We start from the raw sequence: 20148 nt of genomic DNA, 5'->3' as shown, positions 1-20148 counted from the left end.
CTGTGAAGGATGGGGCTCGTTGGGAACACATTCTTATCTCAATAATTTTGCTCTCAATCATCTGAATTATAGAGCGAAGCTCAATTAATTAGAATATGATTAACAAAAGTGTGAACGTGGACGAATCTTTTGAATGTTTTTGAAAGGCAGGTAGGTGGCAGGGTGGCGCTGTGGGGAGCACTGCTGCTCCAGGGCTCTGGCTTCGTTTCTGGGCCTGGGGTGCTGTCTGTGTGGAGCCTGTATGTTCCTCCCAAGACCAAAGACGTACCAGTAGATTGACTATCTTCTGGGATAATTGGACGTATGTGTGAGTGGGTGCACGTTTGTGTTTTTTCGTCTGTGTGTCTGTCCGGCAGTGGTGTCCCATCCAGGGTGTGTCCTGCCTTATTCCAGTTGCTTCCCGAGATAGGCTCCAGCCCCCCCCCCCCACAAGCCAGGACTGGACAAGTGGTTAGAAAATGGATGAATGGAAACACTGGATACGAATTTCCAAAATATTCAAGTCAAAAGATCTTAGGCTAATTAGAAAGTTCCTGCATCTCTGTGATTGAAGTTGTGTCAGATCTGTAGATTGTACAAACGACTTGTTTTTGTAAAGCCTGCAGATGTATCAGTAGTTAAGCAAAGCATATGCATCATACCAAAGAGATTGGATTATTTATGTATCATGAGGAACCTGTCAAAGCTTTTTTCTTTCAGTCAGCACATTGTTTTGGTAACAGCCAGTGATAATGGGGGAAACGTTTTTCAAATCTGGAGTAGAACACATTTGATGAGGTTCATTTCTGTGCAGATTGTTCACGTGGACTCTTGTATAGATAAACACATGCTTTGATGGCATAACCTATGCAGTGTACGGCTTAAAGATTGAATTCAAATGATGGTACCATAACGTGCACAAAGTCACACTTTATTTTGTGTAATTCATTTGATTGCCATAATAGCTTCAAGCATATGAACGCCCTCTTCACATTAATAATGACTGGATCTTGAACCAATGTGCATTGCAAGTAAAGAAGAAAAAGAATCTCATCAAAGTATTTAACAGGTTTTTCACTCTTTGAAGTGACCTCTTAAACGAGTTAAAATATCGAAGTGGGTAATATTCAGGAATCTATAGCTTAAATAAAGACGATTCTACTTCCAGGTTTACTACAACAAATCACCCTTTGTTTGATATTACCTCTATGATCAACTGTTCTCACAGTGGATATATCCGTGCGTCTGTCAGTCTTTTGTATTACCAGTTCAAGGGAACATGTTCTGTTTAGAATGTGTATGCAGGTGTGTTTTTAGTTTCTGTGCGAGAGCAGTAAAGACGTATAGTACAAATGGGGGTAGGACTGCTGCTAAATTGTTAGATTACACGACCTGGTTGCTACAAAACAGAACAAACTGCATCAAACATATCTGAAACTTCACGTATTTAAAGTTTAATGTACTAGTTTATACCAATTACGTAATATTATGAGCTCACGTGTAATCATTTCATACAGGAAATAACAATGAACGTTAAGCGCTTTCTCGCATTGTGCACAAAATTCTGTTGCGTGTACAGTATATGCAGTGCGGATCTACCCAAGACTAGCAACTGCAATGGTGAGATTCTAACTTTATTTTATTGTCAAATGCACGAACTTTAATTGATAAGACAACTGAGACGTGCGAAATGAAATGAGAGATTACATCACCAATAATTTTCATGCGTGTGTGTTTTACTGTCAGGAGATGAAAACAAAGCAAAGATATCATGAGCTCCCTAAAGGTTAAATTCGTGAAATCCCTGTTTAAGTTTTTTAGAAATTTTGTAAAATCCGTAGTTTCACGCTCTTATTGTAACGTATATAAAGACAATTATAATCGATATCGAGTTTTACGTTCAAAGCGATAACTAATTGTATTTTAATTTGCTTTTCTACGCAACACCGAATGTAAAAATTGCGGAAAATGTTCCTCTTGGAGCTTTAAATCCATTTTCGGAAAAAAAAACTGTTTTATGCGTATAACTGTTTTTACCTAGCAACCTGCAGCGTCAGTAGATTTGGAGATCCAATATCAGTGGTGTCTCAGGGGCAGCGCGGATACTGTTTATTTGGCACATTGACAGCTTGTCTTTATTCCAGGTGTTGTCAAACAGAAAGAAATAATCGAGAGGTTGGATAGAGTATAGTTTTATTTCAATTTAGTCGCTAGGTGGCTTTTAAAGTGCTGTGGTTACAAGCCATTAAATGAACAAGGTTTCTGTAATAATCAAATAAGGTCTAAATGTGGCTTCTGACTGTCAGATAAGTGATGCCATGTTGTTCAGTTTAAAATAGCCTCTCTTGCTTCTGCAGTGCTATGTTCCCCAGTCTTTTCCAGTTAACAGTGTGTATTGTCACAACAAGGCAACAAGATGATAACGCATAAAAGAGCCCAAGTCAACTGAGTACCACCCAGGCCTATAGTCTCAAGCTTTGCTTTACTGTTAAAAGGTTTATTTAGTGTGGTCTTATGCAGCTAGCATAATGCTTCAGAGAGGACACACATGACAGCATAATAATATAATATATAATCATTTTCTTTTTTATAACCGTTAAGTCGAGATGGACAAATGAGTGACTGAACCCTTTCATTATGGTGAGAAATTAGTTATCAAGGGAGAAGCTGATGATAGTGTTCTTCATATATTTAGTGGTTTCCATGGTGACCCACAGTGCTATGGGAATATCTCTGCACCCCCATAGTGCAGGAGAAGCTACTTTATCCTTCCCTTCTGGTAGGAGAGGACGTAAAGTATAATTACATTTTTACTATTTGGAATGGGCAATTATTTCCTTATTTTTTTCTCTCCTTCCTTCAAACACAACATACAATTTTGACCTAACAGTTGTTGCTTAATTTAGCTTTACTGTTATGACACACCTTCTTCTAAATTCAGCAAATTTGAGCATCAATGAGGAATGCTGCTGATATAACAGGGCTCAGTGCAGGGAACATGTTACCGAACAGACGTCACCCCAGCGCATGGCCACCTCTACCCTATCACTGCTTGCACTACAGGCTCACAAACGCACAAGCATGTGACAAGAGTTGTTGTGGTGTGCAAGACGTGCACACCACAACACTCTAGCTCCTGTCAGCCAGGGTGCTGTGGGATCTGCTCATTGTGTTACTGTTTACTCGAGTATGAATAAACAAAGCAGCAATAAAGCACACTGCACCTGGTGGCACAGTGGTGCAGAGGTTGGGCTTGCTGTCTCGCAAGTGCTGGGTTCAATTGCAGACCTGGGGCTCTGTCTGTGTGAAGTTTGCATATTCTACAGCTGTTTGTGTGGGTTTCCCCCCGGAGCTCCAGTCCAAATGTCTTTCTTCTCAGAGTCCAAAGACATCTGGTAGGATAATTGGCTTGTGTTAAAACTGGCCCTGGCTTGAGTTTGTGTGTGTTTGTGTTTGTGTCTGTGTGTGGCCAGCGATGAACTGGAATTCCATCCTGGGTGTATCCAGCCTTGAGCCTGTTGTTTGCCAGGTTTGGCTCTGGCTCCCTCTGTACTGGATAAAGAGGTAGAAATAATGGATGGGACAGATATACTATCCCAAAAAAAGGAATCTGCATGGGATAGAAAAGTGATGTGTTGCACAAGTATAAAATCTACAATAAAGTCCATATTCCAAGTGTTAACCAGCTCCCTGCACAGATCCAAAGGAACTGTGGTGGGTTTACATGGTAGACAAGATTGCCATAGCTAACACATCAGCTTATGACAAATCTTTTAAAGCATTTAATCTATTGCTGTTCCAAAAATGTCTGAACAGTTTGCACAGTGTGGGGTTTGGGCATTGTTTTGATGCAGTACAAGACCTGTAGACCATGAATGTGCATGAGTGGGTTGGGTATACTCAGCTGGGTGGAGTACGTTGTTCCTGTATGTGCCAATGGTAGATTGCTATCAGTTACCAGTTGTGCTCTTTTAGTGGATATTATGCTTTAGAGAACCAACAGCAAGCCATCTTCAAGCATAACCTCATGAACATGTTCTATCATCAATGCCCCAATTGGCATTGTATTGTCTCTGACGTGTTTCTGTGACATCCACCTGCAGCATTCAATAGTACGTTTGAACATTGTGGTTTTTTAATCAGATCTAATACTTGATTGTGTTCATCACTGGACAATAATTGGTTGACTTCAAACAAAACTAGATGATCTTGTTATGAATTTAAGGTTGCTTGACATGTCTGTTTAGTGTATAGCATTGTTACCACACATTACAATTAATGCACTGGGTCTACACTTTCCACACAATGTCATTGAATTAATGACATCATGCTCAATTAATTCAAATGGTCATAACTGGTTTTCAATATACAGCTGTACCATATATGATGTGTGAATAACACAAATTCTGTTTGTTGGTGTATTTTTCCTTTATAATTTCTTCTTGGAGAAAGTATCGCATTTCATTTTGCATTTTCAAATGTTTGTCAAAAGTTAGTTTAAAAAAGATGTTGTCAAAATATTGTGCTAAAGGTATTACCAATATTTCACTAAAATAGCACCAGTATTTAAAGGCGTAGTATTTGTTGAGCATTTCTTTCAGTTACGTGAGAACTGAAATCAAATCAGCGGTAATTGCATCTTTTGTTCTTCCTTATACAGTACATCTGAATAACTAAAAGGCTACTACTTCTATTATAATATACAGAACTATTGGGACTAACTGGTCTCTAAAAACAAAATGGCTAAAATTTCTGTGGCATAACACCATTGAATTGTCTGAGCGAAAACCAAGGAATGGAGCAAAAAACAAAGTAAAAGATCTTTGACCTTTCAGAGGAGTATAAATTAATTATCCCTTTATTGATCTGTTTCTTGCAATGGAATAATTGGAAGGTCGAGTTTTTGGCTACACCTCCCCCCACAGGCTCAGACAAAATGCAACTCCTGGCAAAGCACAACTGTAATACTAAAGATAAAGATACTACAGATGTAAAGGAAGACAGAAGGCTTTTTACCTAGATGGAAGGTACACACAATATACTACAATGAAGCATTGTCCACTCTCCCAGGGTCAGTCATTTGGAAAGCGATTCCTTTCTGTCCTCTGTTCCCCAGGTTTTACGGGTTTTTCTGATACAAATTGCATAAGACTGGAAATACATTGTTTTCGGAATTGACCTGATGGGAAAGAATTCATTTAAGCAGCTGGGAAAACAGAACACAAAACAAAAGACAGTGTATAATTGAAGAGCTGGTGCAGTCTTCCCCTGATTTGAACCACATGACAGAAGAGACAAAATGATCTATTCAATCGCCTGGGCATTTGTCTGACAGTACTGGATAAATCTCAGTGCATCACTGTGAGCATGTAAATCATATCCCAGTGACTGGAAGGAGGATACAAGCCTATGTGTCCCTGAAACCCTACAAAGGTGAATAAGCCCTCCTTACTCCTGCAAATGTTTGGTACACCTGTGGAATTACAGAACTGATATTACAACATGTGGGGGTAATCTTCATGAAATGAAATACTTTTCTGACTGTTTTTGTACTCTGGAGGATAATGAAATTGTCTTTCCTAACCTTCACGGCATATAACTAATTCTGAGGAATCTATAACCAAGTCATTATTAAGTATACAGATTCCATTTACAGCTTACTAAAGCCTAATGAAAGCCTTGTTGCCATTATGTGTTTACTGTAGCTTAATTAACAGACTGTAAAAGCTTCTTCTCCATCAATTAGTTCCCCTTAGGATTATGAGGGAATACCTTACCTATAGCTCTGTTCCCTTGCAACAGTTTAGACTTGACTGTTTTTGTGAAACAGCCACATAATTAGCAAAAATTTCCTAAAAGGTAATATTGAAGAGACGGAGTATTGTGATCCACTCATAAAATACTTCTCCATAGTCACTGTTGGTTTGTGTTCCTGTGTCTCCTCTTCCAAAGCTGTAAGCAAAACTTGATTTAATGAAAGTCACAGACAAATGTTTCTAAATCTTTTTGCAAAACTCTTTTTTTTTCTCAGAAACATGCAACTGCTGAAGTGGGAGCTCAGGAATTTCAATTTGCATAAAGGCCTTTGTCTTCCTTTTCATTTATATATAATTAACTATATGATCTGAATGTATCTAGTCATTCTAACATTTGTCTTTAATATTTTTGAAGAGCGTGGATACCTTCTGCTTTCACTCTTAGATTAGACCACTTGTACTTTAGAAATCATTTTGCTCCATCTCCCAAGCATATTTTGAATTTCTGTGATAACATTTATTGTTTGAAATTCTAATATTGCTTTTCCAGATTGGATTTTAATGGTTTAATAAATATGTGATTGTATCAGACCTCAACATTTTTTTTTTAAATAGAATCTGGAAAGGCACAATTTGATCAGTCCCTTCAACCCTTTGCTATTGCTGGTGCAACCTGGTTTAAACACTTCTATACTTCTACAAAGGAGGCTTTAAATACACAAACTCGATGTTACTTAACAATGAAGGGCTGTAGTATGGATTACTTTTCCTCTGATTAGTTAATTGCAAATTTGATTGAATAGAATTCGCGGGTTCTATAAAATTTCAATATTTCTGTTTTTTCAAAATAAGATACCCTATTACCATATCCTCCGTATGCTTTTCAAAACAGGTAATATAATAGAACACTTATGATTGGAAATCTTTTTAACTGCAATGTTATTTCTTACTTCTAAATAAACTCTTGGGAGTAATATTGCTTTAATTTGCACAATTTGCAGTGCTCCAAGACCCATTGGAAATGCTCAGATGAATAATTCCCTTAGCTCTACCTACAGTAATTTCCTGATCAGGTTCCTGATCTGCTGCTCTATGTCTGCAGTTCTTCTTCAGGGGAAATTGAGTGAAATTCAGAAGAGAGATCCCAGCTCATTCATATGAAATTATCCAGTTAGATGTCAAATGTAGTTGGAAGTTCCTTTCTCTTTAGTTCCTTTGACCCCTTTGACTCACAGTAACGTTTTCGGTTGCTGTTTCACATGGGCTCTGATGACCTTAGCTGGCTTTCTTCTGACAAATCAATGCAAAATCTCTTCGGACGACTGACTGTGTTTAACCTATGAGGTGTTTCTTTGGTGCCATTTTAGAAAAAAAAAGAAATGTACCAATAAATCCCATGCCCATTACCAATACATTTCCTTATTTTTTTTATTAAAAATTGAACTGGTTCAGCTATACAGCTACATTTAGTGTAATTACCTTTCTTCCATTCGGCCTAATCTTTTTAACGCTCTATCCCTGTTCAGTTCCATGGTGTGATAACCATGTAAATTATTGTTTGAAATGTGTTGACACCATATTTGTGTAATCTGTATGACTTGCAGCTCTTTCAAGGCACTTCTGTCCTACTGTAACAAGTCTCGTTATAAATTGCTTGAAGATTGTGCTTACCGTGAGTAAGCGTCCTATAAAATTTAAGAGACGTGATCTGAAACAGAATGCATCCTTGCTGTCTCTTGGAAAAGAAATGAAAAGGCATGGGATGAACGGGATAAATTGCCAGAAAAAGACTACTTTAGTTGGCAGGCCACCTTGCCCATTGTCATTGACTATCGTTCTGCATGTACAGTATCAATGTTCGTTTTTATGTACACTTTGGTTTAAGAAATGATTATCCCAAAAACTATTTGTTAAAATGTTTGGTAGGTGCAATGTGTGCTATAGAACATGTGTAAACAGACAGTGCTGTCATGTCAGTTAACTGCAGCTCATCTCCAATCAATCAGTCCTCCATCACTGAGACATGTGCTCCTGGTCTGGTGCTATGAACCACAACACTTCCCAGCTGCAAGCCCCAGAATGATCATCAGCATTTGATTTTTGTGCACAATTCAACAGAGAATGGTAAATTGAGTTTAAATTGGTAAAGTAAGTTTAAATCTCATTAGTAGATAATACACTGAGCATGGTAGGAAAGTCAAATATTAAAAACTAAAAAAAGTAATTAGAACATAAGAAAAGTTACAAATGCGAGAAAGTCCATCTTTCCTGTTTGGTAGTTAGTATTTAATTCATCCAGTTGGAATACAGTTCCTGTCAGTGTAGGGTTTAGTTCCTTCAGTCTGTCAGTGTAGGGTTCAGTTCCTTCAGCCTGTTAGTGTAGACCATATTGTAAGTGATACTTTGTTTTTATGAGCAAATGCAAATATCTAATTCTGAACTGATGTTTTCTTTTACAGCATTCAGTGATGTTGTGTGTTCTGTACAGACACTGTGATTTAGCTGTTAGATCCCACCAAGTATCTGTTGATGAGTAACAATGTTAGCACACATTTATTCAGTGCTAACACTGAGCTGCATTAACTGAGAGAGAAATGATCTCAGAGCAGGTAATCTTATTAATCTCTGTGTCCAGCACAGGACCTTATCTGGAGAAGCAGTAATAAATCAGAAGTAACTCAGTGAGGAAAATAATGATGCCCAACCTTTTAAATACATTAGTGTGTGGTTACAGATAGAATTACCACAAGGAAAACAAAATTAAGTAAGATAAAATGCTCCCTAGTGTTATGACAACATCCAGTGCTGGCGAGCTTGGTATTTTCTTTACACATCCAAGTCAGCTATGACTTGAAGAAGACTGGCCGTAAAACTGCAGGCCTTGAGAGTTTTGTGTCAACTGTCCTGTCGCTTGTGAATTAAGGAACAGGTGTCCAATGCTCTGCAATCATACCTAGCAGAAGTCAGAGAGTTTTGTTGCCCCATCCTGATTAGTTAGTAGAAGTAAGGATACATGCGACTTTTACTAGCAGATATTTTTCTTGCGTCCCAATATTCCTTTTCTGCAATTATCTCTTTTTCTGCTCTGTGCAGCTGAGGAATCATTAGACATAACAAGTAAATGTTGAAGAGGAGGCAACAGTCGTGTCAAGACTTCATAGATCGTGTCAGAAGTCACACCCCTGCTGACTGTGTTTTGTTTTTTTGTGTCTGCCTGGCTTTATGTCAACCAGATGAGCAGACGACATGTGGCACGGGAGATGAGTGTTGCCTTTATATTAGCACGGCTCAGTAGTTCATCTGCACTACAAGTTGCTGTACTTGAGCCCTCCTTAGGGTTCCCCTGGAAACTCTGCCATTGCATTTGTATTTTGTTAAAGAAATAAACCCATTACATATAGGATCCCACCTGGGTTAATTCTCAGCTCAGAGCTTTTACACCAAAAGAGCAACAGTCAGGTGGCATACAGGCTCATGACTTAGAAACACTAAAGGAAGTGGCCCAGAGGGGTTATGAGGGGGGTTGTAATTTGTGCAGGTAGTGCAATATCTCTGAGCCACCTAGACCTAGACTAGCCAGTGTTCCGAACCCAAAACTGTGGAACAAAATCTGTGTGGACAGGCTGGCACTGTGCTGTATAGTAAAAGCTATTGCCTGGGGTACTGTAGAGAATCTGGTGTAGACATGCAGCTATTTGGATGATTTTTCATGACATCCTTGCTTTTGTCCACATGGCTTTGACTTCATTCCTGAGGCTCCAGCTGTGTCTGCTCCTGGCCATGGCCCTGAGCTGGGTCCCCTTCACTCAGCAGTCTTCCCTCCCCAGCAGCGTGTTGCTTTTCCATCAGCATGCATTTAAAACAGGAATCCACGCCACCTTATTAAGGTGGTTATCATACCGACAAAACTGGCTGGGTAAAGTAAATATTGTTTCACCCATGACAGACTGTGCAGGAGCACACAGGGAATGCCTGGCCCTGCTTAACAATAATTTGTGCTAATCAGATGAGCGCTGAATAGCTGCATGTTCACAGTAGTACATTAAAAGTTAGAAAAGGTGAATGATTTTCTCACACTTTGCATGCGATTATTCATAAAGTCAATGAGCGAACTTGCAGGTGCACCGTACCCCTCCTTCTGCATTTGGGAGATCCCCTGCACCTGCCCCACCATTGGAAGTTCAACTTATATAACCGGACTCAGTGTAACAGGATGTGAATCATCACTGCAAGCTATTTCTATTTTCAGAAAGAGCATGTTAAGTCATGGGCACTCTTGTGTACCAGCCACATGTTTTACAGCTCCTCTTTGTTAGATGATATTTTCTGAGGGCTGAACAATTCTCCTCTTTAGAAGCTCAGCAACAAAAACAGGGGAACGGTAGTTTATATTTTGCATGCCCGCTCACCATGCTGAACCGGACACAGTCATAGCAGGACAGAAATGTCTGTTTCTGGATCTTAAAGACATAAATTTAGATGGATTTTCAACTAGGAAAAGGTTGGGTTTGCTGGTGTTAATAGCTGCTGCCTGTAAAGAGGTACAAGCCTGTTCTCTCAGGTGACATTTCTTTGCTGTAGCATCTTGATTTACTTCCATCAGCTACATATATGAAAATGGTTAAATCTTTTTCAGTTAGTGCCAGGCAGCCCGATATTTAAAATTAGCATGCTATATTTAAAGTGACAAATCTTATGCTGTATTAATCATTTGCTAAATATAGCTGGTTTGTCTTCTTGTGTGGTGAGTATTCATGGCTGTGATTAATTCTGTGCTATCAGAGACAACATGGCAAAAGCGAGCTTCTTTCAGAGCCCGGCAGCTCAACACCCATGGTCTTTTATAGCTACAGATGAAAACTGGCACATAACTGGGTGTTTACTGTATTAACTCACTCAAGATTCACTGCAGGGCCTTCATCAGCTACAACTAATGTTTCCCGATAAACATTCACTTTCTCACAGTAATACATAAGTTATATACTGTATTCATGTTCTTGCGTTACATACTGTACATACAAAGACCAAAGTAAAAATCCTTTTATTCATTGTTTTTACTTCTTTATGCAGAAACACAACTCTAAAAATCATCGTTGAGTTGTAGGAAAATCATTAAAAATCCAATTTTAACTGATTACGTAGTCACTGTTAATCATGATAGGTCTGTATTTTATCATACAAAAGAACCATTTTAATGGATATGTTGAGTAGAACAGATGATGTTGATAGGGAACACCTGACAGTGATCAATCAATTTGATTGGATAATTAAATGTGATGGATTAGACTTGCCACATATTGGCAGCGCGTTTATAGTTTAACCTTCCTTCTGATTGCTTCGATTTCATTGAAACATTGCTAAATGATGAGCTTGGTTTCTTCTCCCCCAATATAGGCTGTGCTGCCCCTTAAAGTGGTAACAGTTGAAGAAAACACAAATATTGTGTGAACCTTTAGCACAGCAGTGTACAGAAAGTATGATCCATATTTATATATTAAACATTTCAGAAATAGAAAGAAGAGTTTTAAGACACAAATTGAATAAAATACATGGAACCACAGCTCTTTTTACTGTAGGTAGAATATATAAATGAGTGGTATTACATGGTCAGCCTCAGAAAAAAAAACATTTCCAAAGTCTAAAGATAAAGTAAAACCTTCAGAACATGGTTGCTTATTTGATGAGGATGAAGTCCTATAGGCAGATACGTTCAAGATGTCCATCAGTGACAAAAGACTACAGATCTAGCAAAAGAGTGGCATACAATACCACACAGTATGTTTCCATCCAATAGTGAAACATGGTGAAGGGTCTATATATGTTTTGGTGTTGCATATCATCCAATTGAGATCACAAATTACTACAGTACAAATGGAAAGTGTTCTTATCATGGAAAAATACATGTGGATTTATATAACATCTGGAAAGACTGACCTTCCCTTTTCATTACAACTGTCACCCACAGCACAATGAAGAAATCGGAGATTTGAAATTATTGCTCTGGTTGTGATACGAGAAGACCTAGGAACATAGCTAAGCAGGAATGTTTTTCACACCAGTTTCAATAATAAGCAGTATTGAATTATTTAGAAAAATAGAAGAGCACCAATACATACAGAGTGGCACTGTCAAAAATTCAGGTGGGCATAAAAATATTAACTCTCATTTCAGACTTAATAGATTGTATCTTTCTTGAACAATTTGAAACAAAAAAGAGTTTTGTATACAGGTATGTCCTTGATTATTTTACACATTCATTTTTTTATTTCAGATATATAGAGATCTAAAAAAAATACATTGGTTTTTGATCACCGTGATACTTAAAAAGATTTTGTGGTAGAAGCTCAGAATTTAAAACATTAACGCATTTCAACATGTTAACACATTTTCTGTTATGTTCCTCAATATCAAAAGAAAAAAAAAATCCCTGTCTTAAGTCCTTGGGGTTTGAGTGGCAGGCTTGAACAGGTCTTTAACCATGCGGTGTGAAGCCGATCTTCTGAAACGTGTGTTAGCGCTGTGTTGTTTCATATCGTAACCTTTTATCTGAATTTCTATTCTTTCTGTTGGTGTCTAAAATGGAGATGTGGATTATACTGTATGACCAACATAAATAAGGGTGTAAGGAGCCCTGATTGCCCAGAAACCTTGTCAGGAAAGTGTAAAGAATATTATTTAGTTTGTAAAGTCATGAGGAAGATGTCAGACCATTTGTTCTTGAATTTATGCCATTTCCCTCTAAGTGTAAACACCGGAATGCACTATAAAATTAGAGACACAGATCTGCTTCTGTGTTTTCAGTCTGAGCTGCTGGAGATAGTGCCACTGCAGAGCAGTTCTCCTTTACATCTGAACGCCCCCCAGCCATTTCGTCCGAATGACATCACCGTGCTGCCTCACCCTGCCCGAGACAGCAGCGCCAGTGTGCGGAGCAGCTCCGGCAGCTCAGGCGAGGCACAACGAAGGACGAGCAGCAGGGGAAGGAAGGGGGAAGAGCCTGGAAATGTTGGCCTGTCTTCCGAAACCCTTCCCAGCCTCTCACTCCCCTTCCCTGCCTACCTGCTCCCAGGAACAATGAGAAGTGCCAGCCTGCAGTCCGTTCAGGAGCGCCGTGTCAGTGATGTATTGGCTGTGATTAGATGAAGTGCCTCTGAGGCTGGCTTGTGGGAGAGATGTAACAAGGAAGATGGATCGATCCCTTTTAAGACTGGCCATTCATTAATAATTAAATAAAAAGGGCCTAAGGGCTGTAAACTACTCTGGAGAGCTCTTATTATTATTATTTTTATTATTATTTGGATCTGTGTTGAAGCCTATTTTTTAATACAGTAGGGAATAAGGACGGCAAATACTAAAAACGACGAAAAAAGACATAATAATCAGTGGGGTGAAAGCACTATATACAAATGCAAGACATTATTAACTATCATTAATAAAGCCGGGTCATGATATTTCATGAATAAGATGTCTGATCAAGAAGCCATGTGCCCAGTTTGGATAGATGACTGGAATAATATTTTAAAAGGTTATTTAATGAATATGAAAGACTACTTTGAAGCTGGCCTGCTGATAGATTTAAAAGAGTCCTCCCCTCATGATATGACCTCAGGCTCTCTGCCGTATACAGTCCTGTTACAGTACGGAACAGCTTCCTTGATCTGCAAAGTGTGTGAGCCATGTGGCGAGAGTGAGAGATGCAGGCTGAGAGAGGAGACAGGGTACTGTACCAGATGGAGAGAAGGAAAGATGGGAACTGGAAAAGAAGTACAAGGTGAAATAAGAGCTGCCTCTATCAATGGATGACTGGCTTGTTTCTGTGCTGCACAATATTTACCAAGACGCCTAGCTGGGGACAGAATACCTTGCAGCAAATGATCAAGGTCACCTGCGCACTCATTAGTTACAAAATGAAAGATCTTGGTGCTTTGGGATGCTTTGATTTTGCTTTTGTTTCGCAATGGCTCTAGAATGGCTCTGATACACTCATGAACAGAGAAGTGGGGCCCAGGATCTACAGTAGGAAGACAGCATGCTGAATGCTACACAAAAGCTTTGTGTAAGTGCTGGTCAATCCCAGCAGGATGAGAGAGACAGAAAAGGGTGGTGGTCTAGGATGTGGAGAGGAGGGAGGGGGAGGAGACTGGGGGAGAACAAAGGAGAGCAGAGAAGGAGAGAAGAGTTCTGGAGGACAGAAGGCACGGCTCACGTTTACTGTCTGAGAGGAAGGAAAGTGAAAAAATCCTCAGCTTGTCAACAAATCAGACTGCAATATTTGTGGAACAATATTTTTGGTTTTGAATGTGAACATTGCCGACCAGTTTTTATAGTTACCAAAAGCCACATGTGGTGAGAAGTATGCAAAAACAGTTTAGTTACTGTAGCTTCAGACCAAACATGTTAAGACGAAAATGTGTTCAGTGTTCCACAGGACAAAAATAACTTGCTTGTCCTTTCATGAGGCTTCTAAATGACTGGACAGATGAACAACAGATTTGCCTTGCAAGAAAGAAACTTGTCACTACTGCAGAAATATCCCCAGAAATAATGGCAGTGGTTTCAGAAATGTGGAAAATTTGTTTGATCAGTGGTACACAGCTGAACATTAGTTTTAATTTTGCACAGCAAAATACTGCTCATTTCTACAAACACAAAATACAGCACCATTACATTTTCTGCGTACTATACATTAATTCTCTTCCAAAGCTTCTTGTCTAATTAGTGTTTCTGTTAGGAAATGTGACACATATATGGCACCAGGAAGTGAAATGTGTTGACATGGTCTTCTAAATACACTGCAAGTAAAGTACACAGTGAAATTAGGCTATGAAAAACCATGCAGAATCCCAACTCAGCAGAGCAGACTTAATATGCATATTGAATTGGTTGTGGTGAAAATCTGGTCTGGAGTATTTTGGTAGGGCTAAATCGAATAGTGTCCCAAGTATGGTACAGTACGTGAGGTGATGTCTGAATTGTAGGCAGCTCGTGATGTCACTTTTCCTGCAATCTGATTCCCTTGTTCAGCTTCTGGGAAGAAGGAAACGCTGTAGCATTTGTCAGTGGGATTCTAAGCCAGGGACAGAGAAGCAACAGACTGCTTCAGGGTAAAGAACAGGAGGACTACCATCTTGTCAGGATCGGCTTGAAAGAACAGTGATTGGAGAATTATACTAAGAAACAGAGAATACATTACAAGTTAGTAAGTTAGGAATCGGGCACAGAACTATACAGATTTATGACATTATGGTATTGAACAACAATGCATCACTAATGGGTGACATTTACAGTGACTGACAAAATGTATTATTGCTATTGTATTTGCTAAAGTGATCCTGATGTGATGTGAATAATCCAGTCTCATTCAGCACCAAGGACAGCTCCTCAGAGAACTGTATTAGCTCTGACCTGGGACATGGATTACTTTAAACTAGTCCTGCCATGCATAACAGAGTGTAACATATACATTATTGTGGAGAAAAATAACATTCCAGTTTGCATTCATTAAAGAGCATTATCTTCTTCAGAAGAATGGGCAGTGTCTTGATAAGAGTCAGGACTCCCTAAGGCGAACTTCATCTCTTATTCACTCTAATGGCCATTTCTTACTACATTCAGTTGAGTTCCCTGTCACCCAGTCCAGCTGCTTTTATTTTCTTAACTGTTTGTGTGTATCATCGGGCGGTTTATTAGCTGTGTCAGCCTGTGTTTGTTTCTGCTTGAGAGAAACCCTCTGTTCTTCTTATTTTGTGAGCTTAATTTGTAATAGCCAACAGTGTGTGTAAGTGCATGGTACTGTACATAGTGAGGGTTTTTATGTGCGAGAGAGTGAAATAAAGAGAAATCTGTCTGCCATCTGGCTAAACTGCCTGGCAGAGACACAAAGCTTCTCTACCTAAATGCTGTATGTGTTTTTATGTATGTGTGTCAGTACATTTGTTTTGTCTGTATTGGTTAATGTATATGTGTTAGCATGTGTTGGCCTATGTGTTGAATTAATATGGATATATGTATCAGAGTCTGAGTATGTCAGCATGTGTGTGTGGCTGTGTCAATGAGCATATTTATGGGGCTGTGCCAGTGTGTTTGTAAGACAGTGCTAGTGTCAGTGTGGTTATGGGGTCGTGCCAGGGTGTGTTTGAGGTGCAGTGCCAGTGTGTGTGTGTTTGTGAGGCTGCGCCAGTGCGTGCGTGCGTGTGTGTGTGTGTTTATGAGGCAGTGCCAGTGTGTGTGTCTGTGGGCCTGTGTTAGCACTGATTTGTGGGTCTGTGTTTGTGTTAGTGTCTGTGGCTCCATGTACTGTAAGTGTTTCTGTAGCTCTGTCATTCCGTGTGTGTTTGTGGGTCTGTGTCTGTGTTCAGGTCTTTGCATGAGTCTTTACTGGAGGCAGAGGAAGACTCTTGCCCAGTAACTCTGCAGTGGACTCATCTTATCCTCCAGGCCTTGGTGGGAGTGAGCCATGATAATGTATGTTTTATAAATCTTTTATGCATTGACCTAAATAAATTTAGAGTGGAATAACAGAAATTTCACATGAGAACGCACCCACCTGATCCCACTAGGTCCTATAACCGCATGCTAATAGAAGTATGATAAAAAAATGTACTCCACACTAGAATCATAAAAAATATTCCTATTATTATATTAAAGCACTTAAAACATTATTTTCCCATTTTTTAAAAGTACTGCTGTGTTGTTAATAGTACATATCTAGACAGGGTATTCAACCTCTGTTTTTGTGAAACTGGATTAAATAAATTCATCCACTTGAAACTCAAGAGTATTTTTTTCAGTGTGCTGACACAGGAAAAAAAGTAATTACAACATTTGCTTGAGTACCATTCTACCTCTAGTTTATGCTGACCCCACCTCCACTTCTACTGTGAGGGTAATATTAGGGAACAACTGTTTTTCAAGGGATTATGAGCCTATTAATTTATGAAGTGATCATGGTAGCTGGGTTCTGAATGCTGATAAGGCTGTGATCATCGGTGCCTCGGTGACTAACCAAGGCTTGATGACTCACTAGCTTTTGATATAGAGATCATAATAAATAATCAAGCTGCTGTCTGTGGCCTTGCTGCAATGAAAGAAAGCCTCTCAAGCACAATGACCCTTTAATACAAAATATTGCCATGTCCCATCCAGGCAGCACTGATCATTTCCCCAGCTCTCCACTCCTGTCTCCTTGGCCCACTGTTGGCGCTGCCCAGTGGTCCCCTTGCCTCACCTCCTGACGCTAGTAAGAACTTCTGTCAGGAGCACCTGACAACCCAAGCCCGCAAATGTCTTTTTTTTTTCCTCTCTGAGCATCAACAGTGCCGGGGAGCCCTGAGGACAGATGTCCGCCTTCTGCTCATGGAAGGCGACAGGCTGTGGTGGGAGTCTTGAGGGATCACCTCCGCCCTGCTGTCCTGGCACCCTGCAGCAGGGAGTGAAAGCTCCAGTTGCCGGCAGGTCTACCCATCTTATCAGATGGAGAGGGATCATCGAGGATCAGAGCTGCTCATTGCACCAGACTGGCCGAGACAGAGCTACTTCCCAACCTTAATATCCCTCCCGCAGGGCCCCCCTGACATTTGTCCTTATGGAGTAACCTTTTAAGCCAGCAGGGGGCAGACATAGGCTCTTCAGCTCTGGGCGTAGCACCAGCATGGTGGAGCCTGCATGATACAGTATTCTTTGAGGCGGTGATGCCCAGTCTTCGCAGCCTGGTGCACTGTCAGTGGTTTGCATCCAGCCTTCCAGTTCTTGTGCAGGGTCAGTTTGGGGAGGACAAGATGTATTCTTAACGTGTGTCAGAGGGCTCGTTCAACCTGCTATGACAGAATGAACAGGAAGCCCTAGAGGTCACCCTCTTTCAGTGGTGCCATGTGGACGGTCAGCTTCGAAGCGCTGAATAAACTTTTTTTTACGTTTTACTCTAAAAACAGATCTTAAAAAAGAGTCTACAGCAACTTCATCTGGTAAGGCTGTGTGAGACATGAGTTTTGAAAGACTAAAAAAAGAAAGGTTTTCCCTTGCCCTCTCTCATTGCTATTTGATACAGTTTTATAGATCAAAATACCCTCCCTGCCGAGCCCTGATAATAGTTTTTTTTCTCAAAGGCATTTATTAGAAGCTAAAAACTGCAAAGCAATCATGCCCCTTGTCTCTTGCCTCAGGTAGCAGTTACTAATCCGGGCAATTTCTTTCTCCACGGTCACGTTAGGGGCTAACACTGATAGCTCAGAACAGTGTGAGAGAAAGCAGGCTGGAAGCTGTATCTCTTAATGCTGTTACAAGGGAATCCTTAAGCTTTCCAATGCCACAGACTTTCACTAGTTATCATTCTCACCATAATCCTTCACAGATTATTCCTCAGGAGCCATCGGCCCCAGAAGCTATTTTTCTGGCACATTAATGGCTATTAGTGACTAACAGCAGCAGCAAGCAAGCTCCACACACACGAGGAGTGACAGTGGTCCTTGTTCTGGATAAAAACAGACCAGCAGTTTTACTCGGAGTCATTGAAAGGGTCGATTGTCATGGGGTGAGTTGGGGGGGGGGTTGAGGCGCCATGTTGAAGATATTATTTGTGCTATATTTGAATAGAATCTCCCTGAGTGAATTATTGGTGCAAAGCCATTATTATCATGGTTAATGGGGGGTTGTATACTGAGGGTAGAGAACGAAGATGGTATGCCAGAGAGTGTAATGTACAGTAGCTTTCCAACATATAAAATATTTAATCAGATTCAGACTGTGTTGAAGTTCAATAACATGATAACAAAAATACTGAGGTCTATGCCTCCTTTTGAATAGCCCCAAGAGGCAGAGGTAATTTATTTGTGTATAAAAGTGACTAATGACAGATAACTAATAGCAGTACTGTATAGGTTATGTACCATTTTAATGGCCAAATAATTACAATTCTACTGAGGGGTTTTTGACCCAGATGTGTACTGAATATTCTCTGGGCTTCAAACTGTAGATTTTAATAGTTAAACATCTGGTGTTATATGAGTCTGAGTGTGCTTTACTGCATTGAGGAGCTGATCAGGGATAGAGACATGTTTATTCAGAAGTTACTGTGGTGCCGCACAGAATACAGTATATCAAAGATGAACAACTGCAACATGGACATGTCGGCTTTGCAAGCAGAGCAACAGCATTGCAACCAAGAGCTGCTTTTACGTTACCTAGTGAGATTCCACTGAGGCAATATCAGTAACCCTGCACTGCCAGACAATAAATTTAGCCACAGTGTGTACACTCACAGTGAATATGAATACCATTACAGATCACACTGCAGATACCGCACCAGTGTCATCCTCCTAATATTCATTGATTCATTTCAAATGTTTTTGAAGAGGCGAAGCTTCTAAAAGAAGGGGAATCTAACCATTGCATCACAGTTAAGCTTTCTATTATTCTTGCTTCCTGTGACACGGTGATATTGAGATTAGTACAGACGTACTGTATAGTATTAAAAGGAACGTCAGACTTTGGTAACCCGGGGTGATTAGACTTTTACTGTATGTCGCGTTCTCCCTGTCTTTACGATGGGACCAGCACTTGCGTCCTGGATGCCACTGTGAAAACCTCATTGCATCTCTGCTGGCGCACGCATTTTACACGGCTTTTTAGTTCCGAGAAACACACGTGAGATTGGACTGAAGCTGCAAGGGAGCGGAGGAGTTACGGCAGTACTGTTTGTTGAGGTAAGAATGTACGGATCTGCTTGAGTGAGCTATTGTGGTCCTCGATCTGCTGACTGTGCTTTAAGCGGCGGTGATGGGGGGGGTCAGTGTCTGGGATGCAGAAAGCAATTTCATTTTCATTCAGGCTTCTCCACTGTTGTCGTCCGTTAGATTTCTCCATCTCCACGTCTCATATTGGAAACAGGAGCTTTTCATCTTTTGTCGGCGTTGCACCCTGCAGGGCGTCATCTTATTTTACTTCTGTCGGGGAGTCCGACTGACTGCGGGGCAAGGGAGTCATTAACTACAGGTTTCTGCAAGAAAAAATATATACTTGAGGAGGCGCCGCAAAAAGGGCAACTAAAAAAAAACCAAACAAATAAAAAGTGAGTGATTTATTGCTGCTAGTTCTGCAGTTGAAATTTGGGAAATTGTGAAAACGGAAGACGTGTCTTTTTCATTGCTTGTGACGAGAAAGCTGTTTGTGATCTGTGGTCGGGGAGGAGAGTGACGTACTGTATTTGTTTCACCTGCTGGAAGATGTGAAGGAGCCTGTTATCTGATGTCTCTCAGTGAATGCTTTCTAACCTGCCTTTTCGTTGCAGGTGCTGCTCAAGCAGTATTTTCTTGTTTTTTTTGTGTGTGTGTGGTTTACTTGCAGAGACAATAACCGGGCTAGTATCTGTACCAATTGTAGTGTATTGAAAATATACAGTATATGCATTACAGTGTGC

The 20148-nt window shown here is 40.1% G+C and overlaps 1 protein-coding gene and 1 long non-coding RNA gene across 6 annotated transcripts in view; both read left to right on the top strand.

Moving 5' to 3' along the window:
- The window catches only part of phactr3a (phosphatase and actin regulator 3a), a 54475-nt gene that overhangs the window by 1812 nt on the left and 32515 nt on the right, over positions 1–20148 (top strand). The window contains exon 1 of one of the 5 annotated variants that reach the window (XM_015364891.2): positions 19038–19435. The exons of 3 other annotated variants lie outside the window; for them this stretch is intronic. The gene's annotated coding sequence lies outside the window, so the exon portion shown is untranslated. Of the gene's footprint in view, positions 1–19037; positions 19436–19481; positions 19801–20148 lie in introns of those variants that run through there. One more of the 5 variants, XM_069179344.1, reaches the window with a different exon arrangement.
- Positions 1545–12993, top strand: LOC138223291 (uncharacterized). Its single transcript, XR_011181707.1, has 2 exons — positions 1545–1599; positions 12537–12993. It is a non-coding gene; the product is annotated as an uncharacterized lncRNA (long non-coding RNA).

The sequence above is a fragment of the Lepisosteus oculatus genome, chromosome 16 (assembly GCF_040954835.1).
Source record: "Lepisosteus oculatus isolate fLepOcu1 chromosome 16, fLepOcu1.hap2, whole genome shotgun sequence".
NCBI lineage: Eukaryota > Metazoa > Chordata > Actinopteri > Semionotiformes > Lepisosteidae > Lepisosteus > Lepisosteus oculatus.
Note: the sequence above shows the minus strand (reverse complement) of the source record. Positions and strands in the feature narration are given on the sequence as shown.